Source organism: Ambystoma mexicanum, chromosome 9 (assembly GCF_040938575.1).
Source record: "Ambystoma mexicanum isolate Mex_15411 chromosome 9, UKY_AmexF1_1, whole genome shotgun sequence".
Taxonomy (NCBI): domain Eukaryota; kingdom Metazoa; phylum Chordata; class Amphibia; order Caudata; family Ambystomatidae; genus Ambystoma; species Ambystoma mexicanum.
In genome coordinates this window covers 822,984,280-823,007,286 of record NC_090931.1, presented here as the reverse complement: position 1 = coordinate 823,007,286, position 23,007 = coordinate 822,984,280, and the positions used below count along the sequence as shown (strand labels likewise).

The window sequence follows — 23,007 nt, the reverse complement described above, 5'->3', positions numbered from 1 at the left end:
TGTTCGCCCCACCCACTTGCTATCATTTCCGGTGGCCTTCCGGCGTGAGAACGTTGCGCAGGCGCATACCATCCCATAGGCTCCACGCCCCTGGAGCGCCCTTCAATCCTATGTTAAGCGTCACGCGCAGAGCATATTTACGGTCTACCTATTCCTAAAATATTACGAAACTAAAGAATGTCCCTGAGAAGTACTGGATTAAGGGGTGAAAAGTGCATATATTGAGCTCATGCGGCGTCCCCAGCTTTGTCCTTTCACTAGACTTTAGCGATTTTTTAAAAAAATAATTACCCAACCGCGCTCGATTAAAAGCAAATCACCTCTTAAGACTAGGGCAGAAGCAACTAGTTCCTATCCGGAATTCATCCCTTAACTGAAATGTTTCCCTAAAGAGGAAGTCGCCTACCTGCCATTTTAGGGGTACTTAAAAACCGGTTGAACCTTCGGGGATGGTATCTGTTAGTCCGCCCGTCTAGCGGTCGCTCCTACCAGTTGGCGGTGGTGGGCGTTAATATGGGGAGAGCACGTCGGGAGTAGTAGTGTTTGCATGTTGGAAGGAGTTGTATCCTGTACATTTGTTTCGCTGTATTGTTTATACCGCTACTACTTCTATATGAACTGTGTGATGCAACCAAAAATGATAAATTAAAGTTGTAAACAAAAAAAACGGTTAAAAGTCTAATGTTCTGCGAGGCGCCCCGTAAAAAGACGCCTCTCCATTGGCCGAGACTACAACCGGGTCCTGCCCATTAACACACTAAGATCACTCACCGATAAATCTCAGCCTGACGTGAATCCAAAAGGTGGCAGGTGTTAGTACGGTCCTACAAAGTGCCGGACCTTGCTCTTTGCTGCACTCAATTTGGACAGTCGAAATCAGCCGAAGTACAGTTCTTGGTTGCGAAATGCCCTGACGCCTGTGTGCCACCTGCTGGCCCCTTGGCTTGAATTGCTTTCGAAAGGGGAAGTCATCTGCTCTCTTAAATCTTGTTGTCTTTTATTACGGGAATTATAAATGAGAGGGAACATCAACGGTAGCTTTATTGTTGCATAGTGCTCTGGCTTTCTGATATTTCATGTCTGTTGGCTGGGCGTTCAATTGCCAAGTGTCCCTGTTTAAGTGGGCATGTGTGTTTCTGGCTTTGAACTAGAATCCAGATTAATGTTCAGGGAAATCATGATTCTCTTAAAGACACGGTAGCAAAGTATTATGCTTACTCTTCTTTACTAAAACTCGAGCAGCAATCTTAACAAAGAAAAACCATTCAACACAACTCAAAGAAAACTTCAGTTTTCTGTGACAATGTATGTAGTCTTTGCAGTTTGAAACTCTTTTTCCCTCAGGCATGTCACGTGTCTTAGTCCACCAATCGTGAGGTTACTGTCCTATCTTCTCACAAGTCCTCCCCTCAACTTCCTCTTTCTTTCGATGTCTCGTTGCAGTTTCCTGATAAATGATTCCATCTCGAACCGGGTATAACAAAGAGCCAAACTCACAACAAACTACTGCCTCCAGATCCGGTAGGGCACCGCCCTGTGCTGTCTGCCTTCATCCCAGAGGACTCTCAAGAGACTGTTACGCACATGTACCTGCCCAGATAGAAGAAGAAAGAAAAATCACAACCGTGTTCACGTTACCTGTGTGTGGGCAATCGTCACTATCGCTGTGCCGCACTGCTGCCTGGCTGTACTTCTGGCACTTGCAGTCATCCTGCCTCACTGTGCCCTATCTACACAGATTTGAGCGATTGAACAGGTGGGATAATATTTTGCCTCTGTGACTTTAATATAATCGTGACTGTCCTGAAAAAGACCAGAGGCTCGTATTATGCTTGTTTAAAGCTTACTTACCATCAACAAGGCAACCTGGTGGACTGTTTTAAAATAAAAGGTCTTAAAAGTAGACTTACTCGACCAGTACACGGCCTTGAGGAAGCCCTGAAGCCGAGCTCCGGTTGGGTTGGAAGCCATAACCCCTTGCGCAGAATGCGCTCTGATGCAGGTGTTTATGCCTTCTTCTTGGATGACCCATTTCACCCACCTGGCTAGGGTGGCGTTGCACACTGCCTTAAAAGGTTTACGGAGTGCAATGAAAACTATACTTTCTCCTGCGGGTCTGAGATGCGCAGTCTTCTGGTACGCTTTCAGACCCTAATTGGACATAACTTTAGCGGCTTCAGAAAAGCAGGGAAGGTAGTCGTTCTAATGGAAGTTTTTGTTCTCCTTTTCACATGGAACGTAATTCCTTCTGGAGAAAAGGACTTGCTATCTATCTCCAGTGCTCCCACATCAGATAATCTTTTGCAGATCATTATACACAGCAGTATCGCTAGTTTAGCCGACTAAGTTTCCTGGTCAAATCCTCGTCCAGCCAACTCGGGGAAAGCTGGAGCACGTCTTTCACATCCCACAGGCATGAATTTTTGTGCGTAAGCGGCCAAATAGCACTCGCGTCCTTAAGCAGACTGACTACTAGGCGGGCATGTTCGCTGATCGGAGTTCTGTTAACTTGCTCATGACCCGCCGAAATGGCCGATCTGAACGTGTACACTATACTGTAGGCCTTACCCTGGGTGGCTAGGATTCCTAGGAGGTTTACTCAGAGGATCTCATCTGCCATAGAGGGATGCACGTCCCTAGACATACACCAGCTGTGACCTCTATCCAAGTCATCCTGTAGGATTTGGCGTCTTGAGTGCCCAAGAGTCTCTGATGAAGTGCTCAGCCTCTCTATATGTGCCTGGAGAAAGCCAGCTGTAGAGTTCCCAGATAGACCAGAGGGTGCTGGAGACCGGACGGGTCTACCAGCATGCTCGACTTGTATGGAAGAAGTATCTGGGTGTCACAGGTGCGCTCCAGCAGATCAGGGAACTAGGTTTGACTCCTCCAATCTGGCTTCACCAAAACTAATATCACTTGCTGCTGCCTTGTATTTTCCAGTGTCCTCGCAATCATTGCGATGGGGGAATGGGGTGTGAGGCGAAATTCCTGCGTGAATCCCATTGCTGTAGAAAGGCATCCATGGCCAACGCCTTCTGATAGGGCCTCCAGCTGGAGAACCGTTTAAGCTGGCAGTTCATCTCAATGCAAGTGAGTTGGCTAAGGAGTTGAGTCAGAGTTCCTGCAGGGAGATGCTGCTGCCTACATTTATCAGCACTGTCCCTTTAACTGTGATGAGATACTCTGTTGTGCTCTTCAAAACCACACCTGGGTGCGTAACGCTGGCACGTGAGTTGGAGTTAGGTTGGCAGTGAGTCGGCCAAGTGGAACCCAGTGGCCTGAGGACACGATGTCAAGCGCAACGCCATGAGGGTCCAGCTTCATTCCTCCATGGAGCTGACCCATTGTTGCAGCTGGAAGTAGATGGTGACTCAAGGTAGGAGGAGAGTTCCAACACTAACACCCACACAGTCACAACGCCTACAAGGTGAATGGGGATATAGAGAGCAACATTATGAACACAGACCGTGCTGGATGGGCTCGAGTATGGAGTTCGCACTTGAAGGTGAAGCTCCACACGAAAAGGATGAAACCACTGATGAGTCTCTAAACAAACAGCAAACGGGCTGTGTCTCAACGGCGATAAAACCAAGATCATCATCATGGGCCCCAAAGAAACACTAGCCAATCTTAGCCAACGATACCGCAACTTTACTATCGATAGCTCCATCATCCCTGTCTCATCAGCAGTGAAGACACTAGGGGTCTTCCTACACTCCACGTTGTCCATGACTCGCCAGGTCAGTGCCATTGCCTCTGCATCTGCGCTCACCACCAAGCTTATAATCGCAGTCAAACCATTCCTCTCCGACCAGAATTTCCTATCAATAGCGAGAGCTCCCATTGGAGCTAAATTAGTTTATTGCAATGCTCTCCTAGCTGGCACATCTGCAAAAAATCTGAATGGATTCCAAATAGTCCAAAATAATGCTCTCGGAGCAGCCCTCAGGATACCGAAAAGAGACCACATCACGCATGCCAGGCCAGCTGCCCACTGGCTTCCCGTAAAGGAGAGAATCACCTTCAAGACTCTCACTCTAACACACAAATGTTTAAGCCTCTCTGCCCCTCCTAACCTATCCGAGACCTTATCCAGAGACACCTCATCATGTCCCAAAAGAACCTGCCACACCAACAAACTGCGCATCCCACCTATCAAAAGAGCCAAAGCAGGCAGTATTGGTTCCCCACACTTAGCACCCAAACTTTAGAACACTTACCCAACTCACTCAGAGCCGAGACTTCCCTCGCAGCCTTCTGGAAAAAGCTCAAAACAACACTCTTACTAACACAGCCTGTCCTGCCCCCCCGCCCACCACCCTCGCTCTGCTTGCAACTAAGTATGTACTATGCCTTAATTTCTGTAACTCGTGATTTTCCACGCTCTTGACTGATGTCACAATGCCCCCGGGCTGCACGCTTTAAAAATGTTAATAAATAATAATAATAATTGTTTTCCACCCCCACCCCACCTACTGTTGTTTGTCCGGCATTGTCCAACATGGCTGCAAACAAAGCTGGCTTAGATGTGGAGGGGCGGCTGGGGCCCAGAGCTCACGTCCCGCAAAGAATAATTCTAAAGCCGCCTCCTTAGATCTATTGCAGAACTACACCATAGACAATAATAAGCCGGCGGTAGGCACACCACCAATCTCAAAGGTTGCTAGAATGGACCTGGGAAACATGTCTAGCCCGAAGGATTTGAATGCAGGAGTGTCTACGCTGTACGTGGAGATGGACCTCTGCTCCTCTCAATGTAGCAACCCCAAAGATTGAGTGGAGATAAGGATTCCAACAAAACAACCTTCAGAATTGGCCGCTCGATTATCTCATGATATAGCAGAAATACAGTTTTTGATAGTAAATCAAAAGAAATGCAACAATGTATTTGGTCAACTTCCATCTCAGGGCGAGCATCGCCCGCCACTGAATGGTTTGAGTGTCACAAATCATTCTTTGAATACTTCGGTTGCTAGTACACATGGAAGTACTAACCCAGAGAGAAGCAACATTAACACAAGCACTACAGTGGACCCTCCAGGCCCCTTGACGCCTCGACCAGAGCTTCTCACCTCTGCTGACCTCCCTAGATCTGCAGAGCCAACTTTATCGTCAACTCGAGAACTACAAGACGCATCACTTTCAATGTCATTGTCTTCTGAATCTGACATCTCGGGACGTACCTTGGATGACATCTATATTGAGACGCCAGATAAAGTTCAAAATTAAAAATGTGCCTCTTGCCATGCTCTCTCTTTGGCAGACATGGCCGAGATCCAAAACAACATCATGTCTGCACTTTCAATCTCTCTAACCCCATTCATGAAGCTGTACGAAACCATTGGAGACACACTAAAGATCAATCCACGCTCCTAGCAATGATTAATTTGAAACAGATCTTTTTAGAATCTCGATCCAAACAAGATTGGACAAGGAAGCTGAGTCGCCAACCCAGTAGGGGCAGGCTTGCCTGATTGACCTGGCAAGAGGGGAACAATACGACAAAACGGCAATGATGGCTTCAATTCTGGATCTGATGAAATGGCTCTGATCCATGGACTTTGGATCGATAAGCAAAATCCAGCCGATTTCCAGCGATAGACTGGATGAACACGTCTCGATGACTGTGGCTATAGAGCCATGCAAAAATAGGAATAAGGAAACAGCCAAAACCAATCCCCTTGACAAAAACTCTCGACTGCCCCCCAAGGAAAAAAAAATAAAAACATTTCTAAAAATAAGAGACCCTTGACCAACCAAACACACACTCTACCTCTCCCAAAGCAGATAGTGATTGGCACAATTCCTGTCCTTCATTCTGGAATGACAGCTGAATCTACAGTGATTGACCCGGATCTGCAAAATGGCTGGTTGAGCTGTCCTGCCTCAGACCCCAGAACACAACCTCTTCGGGTCAAAAAACCTTTTCCCATGTTTGACAAGACAATAAAAATGCCTAAAGAAATAGGGAAACAACAAAGAAAATCCAAGAACATGTAACTGGGGAAAAAAACGAAATCAAATGGATCTTGAGCGTTTCTAAGGAATTTAAGAACTCATTTAGCGCCATCACTAAATCCATCAACAGAGCAAATGATTAATATCAGCAAGAACTCAAACTCAAATCGATTGCAGAGACGAGACCTGGAATCTGCCACCTTGAATACCTCGGAAATGGAACTTAGGAACACGCACATGTACCTATCGGTTTATTTGTCTGACGAGATGGACAAGAAGGATTCACAGTCTGCCTTGAAGGAGAAACACTACAGTACATATCAGTTATGGACGAAGACTTTGTGATTACGGAGTTACAAAAACCTGCTCATCATTCTAAATTTGAAGTTGCCCGGACAGAAACCATTCTTGACCCTGGAAGAAAAACGTCTGCTTACCCTGAACAAGCATCTGAAGAGGACTGGTTCAACTATACACAGAGGAGATCTCAACAAAGTCAATCAAAGTCATCCAATCCACGGAATCCTGTTGAAAGTATGCTAAACGATCATACGGTTGTGATAGAATGACTATTGATATTGGAGGACGGGTGGATATTAAACCGAGCAAATGTTTTAAAGCTTTTTCACTATATTCCCAAGCTTGGATTTATAGATTCGGATGACATATAAATTGTCCAATTTGTGGAAGAAAAGAGATTGGATTGGGTTATTCTACACTTATCTTCACCACTAATAGAAGCAGCCCTGTTAGAAGTGGCATCCTGTTTCCTTCCGTTGGGATTCAAATTATCAAAGGACCTTTTGATGCCCAGGCCTCGAAATACAAGGTTGTGACCATCAAATGAAAGAAAACGGGGCACCCACACAATACCAACTCAAAAATTATCTGAGACTGGGGATGAAGAATATTCATTGAGAACAGTGAGATTTGACCCAATGAAAACCAAACACAACAAGAAAGGTCAAGATGCATAGCAATAAACTCACATCGCAGAACAGAGTTGAGGATGGATTACGGGTGACAACTACTTTGATACCTTCAATGGAAAACTAGCAACAAGAAGGCTGAATGGACGTGCCCCTGCAACTGTGCTCTTGGAACACAAGATGTTTTATGCACCTATTCACAGAGGGTAATTTGGAACTATCAAAATATGACATTTATGTGTCCAGGAGATGTGGCTGTGGTTGGTACCATTATGTGTTGGTTACATCGCATACTTAAACCCGGCCAACAAAGGATCCCACGGTTGCCCTTCTTCGGGCCTATTGACCTTACTAAAATCTGCACGTGGTCTGACTATGGCAGAAGTGTTGAATACAAATCCATTAATGCAGTTTATGGTATTAGACTGATATGATTCTGTGATGTGTCCAAATCATTGGTGATTTGATGATGCTTCCTTTATTGATGTAATTTTTGGGGTGGGTGGATAACTTTTTTGCCCGATTTGAAAAGCCTAACATAATTCTGTGTGGCGACTTGAATGTTCAGTACTTTGGCAAGAAGGGTTTCTGACTGCCAGATACCCTAATATCTAAGAAAGCACATTTATGGCTAAAAGAACTGCAGATACGTTCAATTTATATGCTAAATGGTCAAACCACAGGGGACATCCCAGCACTCCGACCTGGCGGAGTGGAAACTCGATAGCACATTTAGATTACATCTTCGCCACACTGAATATGATCCGACGTTCGCCTCCTTGTCTGTATTTTCTACTGCTAGCAGTGACCATCAAATGGTCACACTGACATGGAAAGGGAAACAAACAGGTCTAAAAACTGCTAAGCTCCCCCAATTATATCCATCCAATGGTAAAAACAGACAGTGAATATACCCCAAGGATATTCAGGGAATAACATCTAAATTCGCATCAAGGGGTGAAAATGAAAACCTAATGATGAAATATGGCTGGGCACTACTACCCTTTGAGATAAAAGATCGAAATGGTCCTAAAAATAACTCCAAGAATGATTATGCATATAACCTGGATGTAGTGGACACGAGAAGGGTATATCGAGCAGTCATAAAAAAGCTGAAAAATCTCTCATTGGGAAAAAGGAGCCCATTGATAAGAAAAAGGAAACAGTATTTAAATTGGCTATTGAATTCACAATCTCAACGTTTGCAACAAGATGCTGAAACCATGATTAAGGCTATTTGTGAACAGAATACATGTAACTTGGGGGCCCTTCTCAATGGGCAAACTAGACAGACTCACCTATTGATGACAGCCGTCTCAGAGGATGCTTGGGGCTCCCACTTTTCAGTACTCCTTGCAAAGAGGGGGACAGGTGTGGATGTGATCCATGTCGGGCCTTCTCGGAGATGGCAGATTGTATTTGATAGAGATGAAATTCTGATGCTGATCAAAAAACTCAAAACATCACGAGCCCCGGGGCCAGATGGTCTTAGTAACAATATCCTCAAGATTAAATCCAGAAGCATGGGCTGACTTCTGTCTACTTTTGTTCACAAACATCTTGAAGGCTAAAGATGTTCTCTCAACATGGAGAAGCACTGTAATAGTCCCAATTTTTTAAAAAGGAGATAGACACCATCCAGCAAATTACTGTCCAATAGCTCGCCTTGATCCTCTGGCGAAGTTTTTTGCCTCAATTCTACCGCATCTTATAACAACTTGGGCGACAGAGAATAATAGGATGGACATAAGGCAGACAGGTTTCGTCAGGGGTTTAGGCACTAATGTCAACCTCTTTTGCTGAATTTGATAAAGCTGGAAGCTCTAAAGGCGAAAATTAAAATATACCTGGTCTTTATAGATCAAGAGCAAGCCTTTGAGAGCGTCAACAGAGAGAAATTATGGCAAAAACTGCTACTGTGGAAATGTCCACCTGACCTAGTTGACGCTATCAGGTCTTTGTACTCATCAACAATGATGCAAGTAAGACTATCAGGGGACGGAGTGCTCTCGGAAAACATTGAAACCTTCTGTGGCCTTGAGCAGGGCTGCCCCCTGGCCTGATACTCTTTAACCTTTATATGTCGGACCTGGGAAATAGTCAGAGGGAAATAAGCGCATACCTTTCGATATTAAATACCCAATTGGTCCCATGGGTTATGTACGCTGATGACCTTGTCCTCCTTGACAAGACCCCGATGGGTCTTCAGAGGAAAGACTAACAGGTCTAGAACTCTAGATTAAAAAAAACTGTTTAAAAATCAATGTTAAAAAGACAAAAATAATGACCTTTTGTGCCCAACAGGGGAAACACAAAGGCAAGTTCACCTTATTCTTGGGGACCAAGAAATTAGATCAAATGCATTCTATTAAATACCTTAGAGTCTTGGTAAACTGCAGTATTAGAGAATATGATTGGGAAATGGCATTAAGAGCAAGAGTCAAGAGCTTGGCCCGACAAGGGTTGATATTACGTACAAAATATGGTACATTTTCAGCAGACCCAGTGATTACCTTTTACAAACATAAAGTGTCTCCCATTTTAACCTACGCAGCATAAATGGCTCTGAAATTATCATGGGAGATTTGGGACTTTCTGGAAGCCACCTTTTGGCATAGAGTATTAGTATTATTATGATAAGATATGGATTGGCTCTTCAATCATTTCATTCAAAGTTCCTTTGGAAATCATTGGAACTATTTCGCAAATCAGTAATTGATGATCTCCCACCTCTAGGCATATTAAGAACGAAACAGACTGGAGCAGGATGGTCTGTTAAAGATATGGAAAGCCAAATGCAGTAGTTGGTTAGAATCACTTGATCTGACGACAGAGATTCTGAAAAATAATTCTGACAAAGTAAAAAAAAAAAAAAAAAAAAGATAAATGATTGGATAGAGACGCAAGACAAGAAAAGTCTGAATAGACTATTTGTCACATGAGAGGCGCTCGATAAATCAACGGCCATGCTATCTGGTGAAATTGCTGTTCCCCAGGTATAAAGATTTGTTTATGCGCTTAAAACTAAATCTCCTCCCTACGAGGGAAGATTTAGCCCATTAAAGACAGCTGGATGATCGCCATCCCACTTGTAGATTCTGTGAGGAGCCTGGTTTGTTTGAATCATCAAAGCACCTGATGATTGAACGTGGCACATTAGCCGCTAAAAGAATTAAATATATGGAACGTTTGCTATGCATAGTATCCACCTTGGATGCTGACGAATGGTGCAATCTGTTTTTACTGGGGGAACAGAACAACATGATCTTTACCATGATTACATTATGGGAGGAAATACTCCTGTGATTATTCCCTCTGTTATGATGTTTATGTTTATTTCTCCCTTTTTTATTACTCCTCTTCCCTGAGCACGGGAAAAAGAATAATGTTTTAATCAAATAGAATTTTTCTGACTGATTTTACGAATTGTGTTGCGTCTGATGCCTATGTGGAAATTAATTGTAAAAATTACATGTTTTCTTTCATGGAAACTATGTGAAAGGTTTGCAATAAACCAAACACTAATAAAAAAATTAAAATAAAAAGAATGATCGACTCATATGGAAGGAGTATCTGGGTGTTGCAGGTGAGCTCCAGCAGATCCGGGAACCAGGTTTGACTCCACCAAGCTGGCATCACCAGAACTAATCTCGCTTGCAGCTGTCTTGCATTTGCCAGTGTCCTCACAATAATTGAAAAGGGGGGTGGAGGGAGGCGTAATTCCTATGTTAACCCCATTGCTGTAGAAAGGCGTCTATGGCCAACGCCTTCAGATCTGGCTTCCAGCTGAAGAACCGTTCCAGCTGGCAGTTCAACCTTGAGGCAAAGAGGTCCATTTCACAAGGACCTGTCTTCTGCATTAGCTCGTGGAAAATTGAGCTGTTCATCTTTCAGTCACTAGAAACCCTCAGGCGTCTGGAGTTCCAGTCAGCCACTTGGTTGGTGATTCCTGAAGGTACTCTGCCATGACACTCAGGCCTTTCTCCAGGCAGAAATGCCAAAACTCCCTGGCTAATTCTACCAACCACTTGGATTTCATCCCTCCTAGGCGGTTGATGTATCGTACTGTCAAGGCGTTGTCCATTTTCAGCAATATGCAGCATTGCACCGTCCCGGGTTAGACATCTGATTCCAAAGGAGCCCACTACCAGCTCCAGGCAGTCGATATAAAACCTGGATTCCTCTATGGACCATCGCCTTTCGGTCATCAGCTCCCTGCAGCAGGCTCCCCAAACTCTGCAGCTGGTATCCGACTCTATCACCAGGTCCGGAGTAGAGCCAAAAATGGCTCTTCCGTTCCAAGCCTCGATGTGCCGGAGCCACCAGGCCAGCTCCGTTCTTGCCTCGTTCGACATCATCACTGTGTGCTCGTAAGACATTCCCTGTCTCAGATAATGAATTGCGAGGCGTTGGAGGGCACGATAATGGAGTGGACTGGGAAAGATCACTTGGATGGAAGAGGACAATCGTCCTATTATCTTCGATAACTCTCTGAGGGCAATCTGATCTTTGGCCAAGATTGATATGATCTCCATCTTTATATCGTTCACTTTCTTCAAGGGCAGACTCTGCGTTCCAAGCTCTGTATCTATGATAAACCCCAAGAACTCCATTCTCTGCTGTGGACTGGTTTCGGATTTCTTTCAATTAACGAGAAACCTAGTCTCTCTAGGAGACCAGTAGTCAGGGCCACCTGCTCTTGCACCCGCCTTGGATCCTGGGCCACGAGACACAAATTGTTGAGGTATACAGTCAGTCTCACACCTTGCTCACACAGACTCGCCACAATCAGTCCTGAGGCTAAGCCGAAAGGGAGACATGTATACTGCCACCTCTGGCCTCGCCAGAGGAATTGTAAGAATCGCTGTTGAGTCTTGTGGATGGATTCTGCCAGATAGGTGTAAAGGTATGCCAGAGGACAGGGAGTTCACACCACAAAATCACAGCTTAGCAGAGTACCCAGAGCCCATCAAACCCTCCCCTGGCAATGACAGAGGACTCAGCCATGGGGCAAGTTAGAACTGTCACTTTATTTTACAAACAGACAGGGATCATACAGAAAATCAGAGTCTCCAGCTATCACATTGACCCTTGCCCGGTTACACACCACCCTATAGATTCGAGCGTCGGGATTGGCTGGAGCGGGACTCCCAGGGCTTGGGTCCATGGGCTTTTCACAGTGCTCAGTGTAACTTTTCAAGGTAATGAGAAAGACTGTATTTCCCTATTGTTGCCACTGACATAGCCACCTAGCCTGAGAGAGTGCCTGCCAACTGCAATGTTTGGTGGACAACGCATGTATCAGTTCTGTCTGTCTTCGCTGGGAATGGCTTCTCTTCCCCACTGCGGGTAAATGGCCATTATCCAGCTTGGCTGAGTCACATCGGTGAGGATGCAAAACAGAGTTTTTCGGTCTGCAATTATTGAGGATTTTGTTCTGTTATTTGGCAGGTGGCTCCCTGCGCCGGGAGCTAGAGACTTTTTACCTGCCCTTGTCCTTGGCTGCGAGCACTGGTCCTCTGCTTCATGCTGCAGAGTCTGCATCTCTTCTTCCCTTATTCTGTGGCCTGTGGCTTTACGTGAATCCACTACAGTCATTCTATGGTCTCCCTGTATATATATATATATATATATATATATATATATATATATATATATATATATTGTATTATTTTCTTTAGTGGTTAGTAGTACTCTGCTCTTCCAGGTTCCTTATGCGTCCTTGAAGTTCCATATGGTTAGTTGCTATAAAGCGGTTGCAAGCTACTGGTCATATAGCACAGCGAGTAGAGCGTTTGGTCGCTTTGACATCCATGCAGAGCCTGCAGACGCAGGTTCGAATCCCGGCAGGGCCAAACTCAGCCTTCCATCCTTCCGAGGTCGATAAATGAGCACCACACACCATGGGAAATAAGCAGCGCTCAGATGCCTGAGGGTTCGTAGCGCTATATAAATGCAAAATAAAATAAATAAGTTTACTCTGTGTTTTGCTTTATTGCATTTCTGCATTTGGCTAGTGAAAAAGGAAAGGATTCTGACATTAGGTATATCTATCTGTGCTCTATCTACATAACAGTGTATGCATGGTCTTCGTGTGTGCACGTGTGTGTCTGTGTAACTTCGTGCAGGGATGCAAGTTTACTTTGTGACTAACGTTACTATGTCATGTCATCACTAATAACGTCAGTACAGCTGGATATTTATCATTAGTCAACCTGGTCCAGTGATGGGGCACATGTATCCGCAAAGACATCAACTGGGTAGGGTTTGGATGGTTGTCTAAGAGAATATCTGCTCACATACGTGGAATGCACCGGTTCACCGGGGGGTTGGCCAAACAGCGACTGGTATCTCTCATTTCTCATCCTTTGGGCTGACGTGCATAAGGGGACACAAGGGCCATTCCATAGACTCTCTCTTCAGTCTCCACACTGGCCGACCTGTCGACCACTACTCCAACCTATTCACCTTTGCTCTCGGGAGCCAAATCTTCGTTACTCCTCCCAGATGTCCATAGAATCTTGCATGGTCATCTAAACTCCATGCCACGTAACATCAGTCTCCTTCTGGGTTGCACCCACTTTCCCCAATATTCTTTGTAGTCGTTGGTATCCTCGAACACTACTCCAGTCAGGAATAGTGGATACTCTATTATTTGCATCCTCATATCTCAAGCCGCTATTAGCTTGTCTCCCTCAGAAGTTGTTTCTATGAATACTTTCATGCCTACAGTTTTCTCTGTTGTTTTTCAGCATTGTGTGATGCATATCCTGATCACACACAGTGTCAGTAGTACTAGCAGTAATGCTGCCAGCAACAATTTCAGACCGTTGGTCATCCATGTTGGTATCCACGAGAATATGTATGACAGCCAACCTTCATCCCTATCGGCCCCCTTTGCATCTTCCTCAATTTTGGCATGCATTTGCGATCATCTGGTAACTGCCTCAGTGAGTGTTCCATTTGCTTCATCATTTGCTCAGACGAACATACAGCAAGATGACCCGATCTTCCATTGATGTGAGGAGGTCCAAAACATATGTGTTCTGGAGGGCCATCAACCTTGCTGCTCGGAGCCCTTCTTTTATGGCGTTGAAGCCGCTGACATTTTAGTTTGTTTGCATCAGCTCCTACCTCGTAATCTGGAGCCATGTTGTGTTTGTGTATGTCTGTACTGCAGGAACTACTGATGCGAAGAACATCTCTGTTCTGCTGAACAACCAGTGCTCAGATGGTATGACATCCATAGAGTCTTACATCGCTGACGATATGTAGTTCCCTCTTCACGCTAGTTCATTCTACTGACCTCTTCTTTCTTCTTGCACTGTCAATTTTAGGGAATTCATCTGTTTTGGTGTCTTTCTGAGGAACTACTAATGCTGTCTGCCTGCTTGCTTTCCTTGTTTTCTCCAACCTTTACTGCTGCGACATTCTGGAAACATAATGCTGCTTTCTTCATTGGTATTATGGGCATTGGTCCAGCTTAATTCTCCAACCAGGTCAGTGACTTTGCACTTGCTTCCCATTCTTCAGGCACTTGTCATTTTCTTTTTCAACCTTATGAACTGGAACTGTTAGGAGCGTATGCGCCTTACTTCCCACCACTTCTTCTTTCCACCATTCGGCTGTGCATACTTGGCCATATACAAGCATCTGTGGTCTTTCCCAGCATCTTTGTTCTCCTCCTATCTCTATTCACCCTTTCCTAGGACATGGTAATTCTTTCAATGTTATTGTTTTTGTTTTCCACTTTCTGTGGGCAGTCAGTGATATTCTGTTTCACTTTTTTTTAACAATAATTGTTCATCATTATCAAGTGTTTTTATATAGCCGTCTTAATAGGGAAATGTTACTTTGGACATCCATCTTAAGGCTGCCATTTCCCCTTGAAATCTCCCTTGGGTGGTGCACATTGATAGGTATATAAGGCACTGTCCTCTTGCTGCCGGTATTTCAGTTTCCACAAACGTTTGGGAGGCACTCATGGAGTAGGGGATGGGAGAGCAGACATAGCAGCTCTCTCCAGTGGTCTGTTTACCTACTTTAGTCATGTGTTGTACCACATGTTATTGAATACTCGAGCAGTATCCTTGAGATAGAGATCAACCCCTCCTACATCTACATCAACACTGCGTCTACCTCGCCTTACTGATCTGGCAGTGCTTACCTCCCCACCTGAAATGGTAGCCACACCTGCTGGAATTGGGTTTTTTTTAGTAGGGTTCACTGCTTTATTTTCTATAGCAAAGGACATTCACCACAAAATTAAGGGCAAAGATACCAAACGAAGAAAAGACACAACACAACATTATCACACTTTTAATAATGGCATTCATAACTTATTCCGCTTTGGAACCTGTACAGTCTTGAGGATATTGATGAACTGCCTGAAATGTGCTAAAAATGCATTATTTAGTTGTGGGTATTTATTATTTTAAGTTCTGTGGACGTGGTGCTGTTGTAGTGCAATACGGAATAACTGTTTACATACAGTGCGTATTCTACGGTCGAAATACTGGAAGTACGGACGGATTCCCTCGATGAAGTTGTGGGTATGTTTGGCATAAATAGGTCAGGAAAACAAGGACAAAAAAACTGGGAGAGGGTCTTCTTACACGGTTAGATCTCCTAACAAAGAGGACAAATTGCCATGGACGGTCGCAGGGTGAGGGTCTTCGGGAAACATGGGACAATAGAGCAATAACAGTCGCAACTTTCATGATGAATGCTGTCAGTGTGCGAAAAGAAAAATAATAAACGAACAGTGTACCCTCACTCCGGATGAGTATGAAGTCCTTTCCCTATCTCTCTCGCTATGGAGCGAGAAATCATGGGTTGGCCTCTGCTGGGCTGTGATGCTCCTAGGTAATCTTTTTGCTCTTTTTCTTGTGGAATGTTGGCCCTTTTTGCTGTCGTTGCTCGGAGATGCTGCTGCTTGACAGGGCTTGACGTCCCCAAGGTAATCTAGCCTTTGATTTTCACTGCCCAATCTGTTATTTTTTCGATAATATGGGGAACTGTGAATCTAGGCTTAAACCAGGTCCTGGTGAAGTCGTGCAAAAGTACTGTGTGGCCGGGATACAGTTTTGGTGCTTTCAGTTGTTCCTCATTTGTTTCTGTTTTGTTGCTTTCTTTGTTTCCTTTGAGCCTCTGCGGTTGAGCCTGCATTTGGCGAGAAATAAAAGAGGCACTAGCCATCAAGGCAGCAGTGTAATCGTACATTTCTTGTCCGAACACATCAGACATTTTTTCAGCAATGGTCAGTGCCCTAGTGGGAGGAGTCATGGGAAATCACATGCGCCGCCCGGTTACCACCTCATGTGGGGTTAAATGGTGGTTGGACCCTGGTTTGTTGCGCCATGCGAATAGGGCCAAGTGTAAACAGTGTAGCAAGCTCTTATTCAACATTTTCTTTATTTTGGCTATGTTCTCCTTGAGCAGCCCATTGAGGCGCTTGCACATACCGTTTGCTTGCTGGTGATACGCACAGGAGACTTTGTGTTGTATCCCTAGCCAAGTGGTGATGTGATGGAGCATCTCATTAGTGAAGTGAGGACCTTCCGAGCTAATTCCTTACGGATGTGATCTACATATATTTCTCCTTCCTAGATCCACCCTTGCAATATATTGTTTTTAATTATTTCTGTTGCTGTTTTGAAAGATTGGACGTGGGGAAAGTTTGCATATCCCACCTCCTATTGTCAATGAATTTTGTTATGTTTTTTAGTAATTGTTGTATGTTCGAATGTCACTGATTGTTGTGTATGGTCTGAATGCTGCACTATGTATGTTTATTGTGGTGGACTATTTTTAGCCAGTTTTTATGTATACCTTTGCTGTCCTGTCATGTGATATAATAATGAAGTGTATAATAACGTGTAATTTGGGTGTCCGGTTTTCGGGGATAACCGGAAAGTGCCTGATATGTGACCCCCGTTAAAATTTAAAAATTCTCGGGGTTATCCGATAAACCCTGTATTTCATAGTGCTGGGAGCGGGATTTGAAACCATGGTGTCTTGTTTCCAAGACACGCACGTTGCCAGTGAGCTATCCTAGTAGCTCTGTTAAAGCATTGTCTATTGGAACTGACATTGCTACTAACGCTGCAATGATAATTTATTATCCCATATTGCCACCTTGTGGCCAAATGCCGATTTGACTGTCTGGTCATAAGGACCTCACATTGCAAACTGCAATGCTGGACAATCCGGAAAACTCTGGTTTCGGTTGAGCGTTAAGCTCTCTGTGCCTCTCCCAGCTGTGGCATTGTTCTTGGGAGGGAAACATTAGCAGGACTGCAGGGGACATGCTCCTGTTGATGATGTGTGCATCTCTGTCAGGGGGAGGGCTAAAGTACCCCCTCCAGTCATGACCTTTGAGGCCTGCATGAGTCATTAGGCTGCACGTACATGTTTGCCCAGGAAATTTCGCTCCATATAAGCAGCATCACTTGTTCGAGCCATTCACTGCTCCCTGAACCTGCTGAACGGTATTTTCCAGTGTTTCCTTCGCTTTTGCTCTGCTGGGCGTGTTGGACCCTTTGTAAGGTAAGTTGTATGTATTTTTTTGTGTGATGCCAACGTGGTGGGGGTTTGATTTACATACATTTTAAACACAAGGACTCCTGGGCCATTTCTAGCGAGCTCAGAACTGGCACAACCCGTGCCCCTGAGCCGAGGTGCCATAATTACCCCTTACATTGGAGGGGGGCCCACAGGGCTGCCTGATTTCAAGAAATAAGGTTCCATTGGGCACCAGTCTTAAATAACACATGTCAGGATATTTTATGGAGTGCTGCAGAGGCTCTAAAACCATTGCCTTTCTGTTCTGACAAGTCACTCAAACTCATCCCCTCAAAGCTGCATATAGGTCGGTGCTAGCGTTTGCATAAGAAGATGTCACTTTTAAAGCACCACACCTGCACATGCATATTACAACATGAGTACTTTAAGCGCACAGAACCAGAAACCAGCTTCATGATGTTTCGTGCGCACAAAATAGCACCAAAGAGCAGAGGAACAGTCTGAAAACAGTCTATGAAATTGACAGCCTAGAAGCAGATCCGCGCTTCGAAATCGGTAACCTTTTGGGGAAGCACTACGAATGAGTTTCTTTATTTATTATTAGTAGTACACTTTATGTGTTTTCATTGCATAGGTTGACGCGTGCGTAGAACCTCTCCAACTAATTTTCATTTAATGAGACACACAATGTAAACTTATTTATTCCACGTTGGGTGTAAATGTGTGACGCAGCGCTAAATGAGTAACTGAACTCTACGCAACAATGCATGTAAAATGGCAAGCAATGCTGTGTCGAAACATTCCATCAGCCACCATGTCATTCGAAGTGAGTGAAGCCTCTTTGTGGTATGCCGTGCAAGTACTAGATCCCTTCCGCAAAAAAGAATTTAGTCAAAACTTTGAAAAATATTAATTTATTTTTAACCATTTTAAAGACACTGAGACTGTGTGCAGCCAGTTTAACGCCTATTTGGCAGAGCCTGTGCCTGATAATCTTCAGCTTCGGGTGCATGAGTATTGGGTGGGAAAGCACCAACAGTGGCCAGATTTATCAGCTTGTGTGTTGGATATTTTGGCCCTGCCCGTGTCCAGTGCCAATGTGGAAAGGTCGTTTTCCCAAATAAAAGTCTTTATGGGAAGAAAAGAAAGGGCACGGATGGGCAGAGTCCTTGAAGAAATATTGTATGATTTATTACAACCATTTTGACCTGTAGGAATGCAACATATTACTTGATTAACATGAAATTGTTTAGAACATCTTGCACTGAGAGATGACCCTACATATGCACGCAACGAAGCAATACAAGAACATTTCTGTGTTTACACCTGAAAAAACAGTTGTCCGCGATTTTTTGAAATGGGCAAATGGGAAAACAATGGTAAACACAGATTCCAAAAGTTTTTGAAAACACTGGAAAAACACACCCGGAAGTAAAAAAAAATAAACCCCTAAAACAGGAAATCCTACATGTAATTAACGGACTCTTTTGAATTTTTGTATCATGTTGAATAAAATTTGATACACCATTGTGGTAAACAAAATTCGCCCTCTGGACATTTTTTCAGAATTGTGAAGTGAGGACTGTTGTCAGACCGCAGGAGCTCACACATGCTCCATCGTGGGAACATTTCCCGAACCAGGAATGTTGCTGCTTTAATGGCATCAGGATGGGAATAGGGACTGGCTTCGATCCATCTGGAAAATGGGCACAGAACCACTATCATGTAGTGGTAGCACTAGCGTACTTGGAGCATGTCAACATAGTCAACATGAAGGTGTTGGAATGGACCCACATGCATGGCCTGCTGTGAATCTTTTACAGGCAATGCAATTGGTCATGAATTCTGCCACATGTTCGGCCAGATTGGGACAGAACCAGTCTTCTCCAATATGAGCAGCAAGCACATCCTTCCCCATATGGGTAGGATGGTGTAACTGTTAGTACAGTGTGTAATAATGATAATGGCATCACTACTTTCCCTGTGTGTCCTTGCCGCCATAAGGCGTCTGTCAGAGATATGAAACATACCCTCCTCAACCATAATTCTTTTTCCTACTTTGGTGCAGCTCCCTGCAATTCCATGATCTGTGTTACTGGTAATGTGTAGTACCCTTCCTTCAACACCAATGTCCGTACATAGTTATGCGTCTGGGATGGGGTGACCACTTCTAAAATGTCACCAAAATAGGTGGCGCGTTTTGCTTCCGCATCAACTGCCTCGTTGCCCCTGGAGACGGGATACTCTCCCCTCGTGTGGGCCTGGCCTTTTGCAACCGCTATGCTCATTGGGGATTGGAGTGCTTCTATCATTCTACCCAATACGAGTGTGTGCTGCACCAGTGATCCGTCAGCAAGTTGGAAGCCCCTCCTTAGCCAGCGTGACAGTCCAGAATGCACTGTAGACATCACATAGGCAGAATCTGAATATATTGTCACTTCCTTCTTCTTGATTCGCTCCAGCACCAGTATTAGAGCTACTAGCTCTGCAGCTTCTGCTGAGAAGTTTGAAGTTTATTTTATTTGTAAAGCGCAGCCAGACTCTTGGGCAACTGGGCGCATATTCTTAGATACAGGTTACAATATAAAAGTATGCACAAAATGCAAATTTACAAATTATGATACAAGTACAATATGACGCATATTGAAAATGTGACGGTAAGCATGCGCTTACTAGCGCCTCACTTGTTCCGTCCTCTTTTAGCTTCACTACTGCCATACCAATATGGCCTTCTCTGTGGTCTGGTCTATTATTGTCAACCCATCAATATAAAGCACTTCTCCCTTCTCAAGTGCGTTCTCCTTTACCTTGGGGATGTTGTCATGGATCTCTATGTTTGTGGCACAGTTGTGTACATAGTCATCCTCTTATGTGGGTTCGGCAACGAACGCCCAGGGTTCACATGTCAGCACCTCACTACCTTGATAGCTGGGCTTGACTGTATCACCTCATATCCCGAAGCTCTTTGTATTGTTAATGTACTTTTGGGTCACTCTAGCATTGCAAAGAGAGCATGCTCCACAAAAAGAGTGGTGCTGCATCCCATTGTAGTACTTGTTGCAAATGCGGCAGCAGCTATTGCCTGCTCACAAGAGTAGTGTCCTATCATCACTGAGTCTAGTTTTCCACTGTAATAAGCTAATGGTTTGTGACCCATGGTTGTTTTCTGTGCCAATACTGTGGTTATTACTACTCCGTTGGAATGCAAGAATAATAAAAATTTATCTTGATAGTCTGGGATCCCTAACACTGGAGCTGTGCATATTGCTATTTTCAGCTCTTCAAATGCCTCAGGCATTTCTTCTGTCAATTGTAATGTGCACTCCCCTCTTTGTGCTTCTTTCAGTGGACTTAACAAGGGTCTTGTGTATGTGCTGTAGTCAAATACCAATGTTTTGCAGTAATTACAGAGGCCTAAAAACTACTGCTCCTGTTTTATAGTCGTGTTTTTTGGCGTCTTGCGAATTGCCTCTGCTCTTTCTGATGTCACTTTTCGCCCTTCTTTCGATATTAGTTGCCCAATAGATAACACTTCCTTCTGGCAATATTGTAATTTGGCCTTGGCTATCCTGTACTCTTTCTCTGCTAGTACAGTCAATATGTACACAGAATCATTTCTACAGTGTGTTTCTGTTTTGCTACAGATCAAGATGTCGTCTACGTATTGTATAACAACACTTTCTAACGGTACATTGCCTAAATCTATTTGGAGGACCCTGTTGAATATGGATGGGGACTCACAGTACCCTTTCGGAAGACCAGTGTGTTTCCACTTCTCATTTCTATATAGAAAAGAAGTAAAATCTGGATGGAGTGGTATAGAGAAGAAGGCATTTTTCAAGTCTATAACCGTGAAGTCGGTAGCTTCGGTGGGGTTTGGAACTAGAGGAAATGTTGCCTCGACAATATGGTTCAAAGGGCGCAAATCCTGTATAAAACGCCACAACCACCCTGTTGCTTTTTTCACAGGGTACACCGCCGTGTTGCATGGTGACTCTGATGGTATTAAAATGCCTTGCTTAACTAGGGCTGCAATGGTCTTGTAAATGCCCTCATCTGCCTCCCTCGATAGAGGGTATTGCTTTGCTCTTGGTAGAATGGCACCTGGTTTAAGTTTTATCTTTATTGCTCCTTTTCCCTTCAAAAGCCCCACATCATAGGGACTTGTGGTCCATAAGACATTGGGGACCTTGGCCAAGTCTTCCTTATGAAATAAAAGCGATGCTTGCAGCATCATCACCATTCTCTGTGGTGCCTAAGTGCAGTGTATTTTGACCCAATATGTGATGTTGAACACCACCTCCATGATCTGAGCAGTTGTCTTTGAACAATATTTTGTCAGTCCCAGTAGTCAATCTGTACCCTTCTCCCACTGCAATCACTGACCTCCATGCTCGTCCGGTGTCATCTGTCCCATGTACTGTTATTCTGTCCTCCCCCACTATTACTACCTCTAATTCTAGTGGGATCACTGTCGCCTCTCTCTCTTCTAATGGTAGTTCTGGTCTGAATATGTACTCATTTGGAAGGCACCATAGTTTTCCCTGGATCCCTGGGAGCAATGCTAATATTAGTTCAGCTCCATACTGGAATAGCTCTTCATCTGCGGGCAAGCCCTCTGAACCGTGTGTCTGCAGTAGGCCTGAATAATTTCCCTCACATTTAGGAGGTGAATCCCAGGTGTGGAACACACTTTCCCCTGGTCAGTGAATGAGATGGTCATGTTGAGTTTGTTCAGAATGTGTCATGATCTGTAACGCTCACCTGATTCCCGTAGAGGCGCCGGTCTTGACTGGGCGTATACCGTATCTTCAAAGGTGATGTGTAACACACGGCTGGCTCTTTGGGCTGGACCTCTGTGCACTGTATGTTTGACACGAAGGGTAAGATGTCTTAGATAAGTGAACGCTGTGCTCTCCATCTGCCTCGGGGCAGGGTGCTGTAACCAGTTTCTTCACTGGATAAGGGGAGCAGGCCTCTTGACTTCAGAGGACTGCTGTCCGTCGTTTACTGCACGAACGGTAAGTTTCGAGTAATTCTAATGTCTTTAAAGTCTTTAGTAATGATGTCTCTTGTTTTGCAGGGTTCCGGCGATGGCGGATGACGGGCGGAAGTGAGTTGAAGATGGAGCCCGTGTGATGAATAGAAGCGCCTGGAAGCACGTAAGTAAGCGCTTGTTGCCTGCTTCACGATGCGCTCTAACTGTCTTTTTATTTTGCAGGTACAAGTTCGGAGCGGCTGCAGGGTGCCGGAATACTCACTGGGTTAGATGTGGAAAGGAGTAATGGCACGTGAGTATTAAAGTTCCCCAATGTCTTTAAACGCACCTTGTTTTGTCTTTCAGATGCCGGAATGCAGTGCGAAGACCTCCGGAGCGCACGAAGAGTAGGTAAGCCTTTGTCTTTCAGATGCCGGAATGCAGTGCGAAGACCTCCGGAGCGCACGAAGAGTAGGTAAGCCTTTGTCTTTCAGATGCCGGAATGCAGCGCGAGGCGTTGGTGACAGCCGATGGACCAGGTAAGTGAAGAGCTGTCACTGAAGACCGTAATGCTAACCTGTTCTTTCTTGTCTTTATAGGTGTTGCTGAAGACTGGAT

At 44.5% G+C, this 23,007-nt stretch overlaps 1 protein-coding gene across 9 annotated transcripts in view; it reads right to left on the bottom strand.

The window, feature by feature from the left end:
- LOC138488657 (ADP-ribosylhydrolase ARH1-like) overlaps positions 1–944 on the bottom strand; it is a 74,542-nt gene extending 73,598 nt beyond the window's left edge. For 4 of the 9 annotated variants that reach the window (XM_069615830.1, XM_069615833.1, XM_069615832.1 and 1 more), the window contains exon 1: positions 772–944. The gene's annotated coding sequence lies outside the window, so the exon portion shown is untranslated. Of the gene's footprint in view, positions 1–406; positions 515–771 lie in introns of those variants that run through there. The other 5 variants (XM_069615831.1, XM_069615834.1, XM_069615836.1 and 2 more) reach the window with 4 other exon arrangements.
- Positions 945–23,007: the final 22,063 nt, after the last annotated feature.